This window comes from Pinus tabuliformis, chromosome 7, assembly GCF_031772625.1.
Source record: "Pinus tabuliformis cultivar Carrire ecotype Pingquan chromosome 7, CPIR1, whole genome shotgun sequence".
NCBI lineage: Eukaryota > Viridiplantae > Streptophyta > Pinopsida > Pinales > Pinaceae > Pinus > Pinus tabuliformis.
This window is the reverse complement of record NC_142293.1, coordinates 1,587,198,415-1,587,202,650: the sequence shown is the minus strand read 5'-3', so window position 1 is coordinate 1,587,202,650 and position 4,236 is coordinate 1,587,198,415. Positions and strand designations below refer to the sequence as shown.

At 33.0% G+C, this 4,236-nt stretch overlaps 1 pseudogene; it reads left to right on the top strand.

Annotated features, from left to right (window-relative positions):
- The first annotated feature begins 400 nt into the window (after window positions 1-400).
- On the top strand, window positions 401-1,492 carry LOC149254163 (glycosyltransferase family 92 protein At1g27200 pseudogene; annotated as a pseudogene).
- Window positions 1,493-4,236: the final 2,744 nt, after the last annotated feature.

The following is a 4,236-nucleotide window of genomic DNA, read 5'->3' as shown; positions in this document are numbered from 1 at the left end:
TGAGATGTTGCATGCTATCTTATTAAAGTGCTATATCCCTATGGTGGGGTTTAGTTTTAGATTAATACAACAACATATGGTATTTTGTTTCCTCGGTGAACAAGGATTTGTAGAATACTTTGAAAGCTAATCTTTGATGGAAAAATGAGGTTGCAATTTTGGATGATAGATGATAGATGTAGTGTCTTAGGTTTCTGATGCTTGGGATTAATTGTGTGGCAAATTTTTACCCTCCACCTAGAGGAAGGCTTGTTATCCAAGCACATCATCCTCAACTCCTGCCTAGAAATAACGCAGTTGAAGAACGAGTCGTGGACAAGGATAACTCTCCACCTGGAGGAAGGCTTCTTATCCAAGCACATCATTCTCAACTCCTGCCTGGAAATAATGCAGTTGAAGAATGAGTAATGGACACGATAACTCTCTTCTGGTCCAAGATCTTGTCACTTTGCTAGAGCATGTTTTGCTTCTCTTGAAAACATGTGATGGATGTTTTTGCTTACAGAAAGATGAGTTTGAATGTGTGTATGGTGAGAGCCTCCGAAGTCTCACCATCTAATATTGATAATCTTGTATGTGTGTTTTGGTTCTAATTTGGACACCAATCTACTTAATGCTAGGGATTTCAAGAAATAAGACACCATGGGTTTAGGCAGCAAGGTTTTTAAGACCAAAGTTTTGGTGGCTTCTCAAGAAGTGATCGGATGTGAGAAGCCTAATGGCTTAGAAATACAAGAAATTCAAGGGTTGAAGGCTTATGTACCATGGCTATGTAGGTGTCCAAAGGTGGTTTATTTATGATAGCAACAGTTATGAAATAATAGAGGAAGTGATAACATCCTTGGGTTCTTTCAAGGTGAGTAGACATATGTGACCATGTATTAAAACCCAAGAGGTTGGCTTATTCCATTGTGCATTGTGAGCTCACTAGGAATGTGAATGGGCGACATTCATGGACGTAGATGAATTTATGAATCCTATAGAATATATTCAGAATGAGACTATGCCAATAGATTCTACTCAATCAGGCCCTACAGTCATGGAAAAGCTAATCAATAATGCAACATCAGAATATCCAGGCTTATTCCAAATAGGAGAAAGCAGAGTTGATTGCCATAGATTTGGGCCATGTGGATTGAAGAAGCACCCAAATAAAGGTGTGATAGAAGGTTACACCTGCAGGCTGAACAAAACAGAGAGGCATAAATCTATCGTTCTCTTATCTACATTAAACCAAAGCCTGATAAACAAAGTCCATCATTTTCATCTCAGACAAGGCTATCATTACATGAACCTTCCTATAGGATTTGCAATGTTTAATCACTACAAATACCAAGTTTGGGACACATTCAAAGCCAAATTCTTCATAAGGGTGGAAACTTATGTAAAAGACTGGCAAGAGAATCAGAACGAAAGTTCCAAGGAACGAGCTCCTAAACTTGTTCTTGCCAACCTTTGCCTGAAACAAACCAAAAATGATCAAATACTCTAATCAACATAAACACAAAAGATTGGTTTACAAGTCTCAAGTATAAGGTACAACTAAATTTGTGAAATTTATCAGATGCTCGATTTTATATGTAGTATTATGTATATTATGGATCCTTTTCTATTGTCTATTTTGTTATATAAATGTATCGTAGCTCAAAGTATAATTAAGCATCCATTTTAGATGGGACAAGAGACATGGTAAAAGCATGCAAAATGACCAATCTTAGATAGTACTTTTCTATGTAATTTAACATTATTTCTTGCCATAATCAAAGCATAAGAAATAAAAATACTCACCAACCATCTAGGGGACTCTAGAATAAAGAAAAGGCCAAATATCACAAGAACACATGGTATAATCCTTGCCAATACAAATCAAATATAAGTACCACTGCAATTGTCCCTTGAAATACCAAAGATACACCCTGATTGACATCAATATGATCAATATCTAGATTCATAAGCTCTTTGGTACAAAATTGTACTAAAACTTGTTGTGGAGGAATAGAGATACGTCTAGGATAAGATCAAGGCTGCAAAATCCTATTAGGTTGAGGTGTGATGTGCAATAAACTGAAGTTTCTATACAAATCATAGTATGTGAAGCCAACCAAATCAGTGTTACATCAAGAGTGATACTTAATCATTTTATTGTATTTTTCAATTATCGTGCATCACTAACAAACTTGAGAAGCCACCAAAACTAATGATGTGATTAATTTGAAAGAATTTATCAAAATGACTATTATTTTCAATGCTTCATTGTATTAACTCAAATTTCTAGGGACCTTTTTACAAGACAAAAGGGTGAAAAGTATGAAAAGCTATATTATCTCTAATTCCCTCTTTCCTAGAAAATAAATCTGACTCCCATGGTTCAGAAACATCATTTTACAAATCATTAACAGTTAAGGACACAAATTTAGACCATACAGGGCTACATACCCTATGGAATGGACATTACGATATAGAATGTACCACAACTCCATAGACATGGCAATAAGCTATGGCACAATGCTTCTTATTTTTATTAGGACTCTCAGATAGAACTTGAGCTCTAAATCAACTCAGAAAATGCAAAAAAAATCTTAAAGTGTAACATTTGAAGGTCAATCAAAGAGCAGATTAATCTTCTAAAACTTGTGTCTTTTTCCAAGTTGATAAGATTCAGGCTTCTACCAAGTGATAACATTTGATTCATAATATTTGTCTATGCTACTAATCTGTGATGTTTGTCTCGCAGTAGCAATCATTTTTGGTTCTGCAGAGCAATATACGGCTTTGAAGATGCAACAATGTGGAAACCCTTAGCAAAGGCAGTCTGATTCATGTTCTCTTGGAATGCCTAATAGGAAACTCACTGAAAGCAATACCTGAAACTGACTGAAACTCCTGCAAGTTTACTGTGATGGATAGATCTAACTTTGGGGATCCCTATTTTCCTAGCTCTTGTTCCATAGATACTCGTAGGCACACAACAACATGCATGGACCACCTGGAAACTTGTGGTACCACATGGCAACTTCTTAACCACCACTTTGAATGAGTTTAGTTTCCTGCACTGACCACTATAGCATCTAATACTTGCAGACTAATGCTAGGATTAGTTTTCTCTTGTGAAATATGAATGAACCAAATCAAACATAGTACAGTGGAATGTAGTCACCACACGACAAAGCTATAATTAAGACATGGTGACTAATAAAAACTCTAACTTAAAGTAATGCTATAAAAACCTTTCTGATTCCTATAGTCCCATGCTAGACGACAAGGATTAATTAACATAAAATATAACAAAAATGACCATAATTTTAAAAAATTAAACTACCACTAAATTATATATTTTTATTAATTATATAATATTATCTTTATTTATTTATTTTAAATAAAATAAAATATGGCACTATTGACATATATCAATTTGAAAAGAGATATGATCTAAAGCATGTATTTTATAGATGATATGGTGATACATTATATAAAATTATGAAATTTTAGGAAAGTAAGCTATTTTGTTTATGCTAAGTTAAATTAGACAAGATTTATGATGATTAATATATATTTTATATATCATATTATGATACATTATGTAATATTATGAAAGCTTAGAGAAATAAGTTATTTTCTTTGTGGTAGTTTAGAATAAGATTTTGTAGATCTTAGGTAGAAATAGAGAATTAAATTGATTAATTAAATAATATTTATAAATTTCGTAATCATTGAAATGTTGAAACTAAGGAATTTGTTTTTGGTCACTTCTATTATGAAATATGAGGATAATTTCACTAGCAATTTCAATCTTAAGGATAACTCTTTACATGCAAGAGACTTAAAACTTTGATCGTATACTCTTTAGCCACTCTACAATTTTTTTATTTGTTAGAGGATCACTTCATTCTTCTCAATACTCCTTATCTACATGGAGTACCAAAAACTAATGATTAGTAGTAGCACCCCTAACTTTAAATCAATGTGAACTAAAAAGACTATCATCACTTCATAGCAACCCCACCAACTTATCATTCTAACTTCACACAAGTAACTATGCCTCTCAAGTTTTAAGGAAAAGCAATATTATCAAAAAAAAATTTGCATATCCAAATTTTCTTTTTTTTTTCTAAGCAATTTTTTACAATTCAAAACTCCTCCCAATTACACTAAAATATTAAAAAAATAAATATAGACAAACCCAAATTTCTTTTAGCTCTTTAAATTCCAAATTTAGATTCCTCTCCACAAAATAAA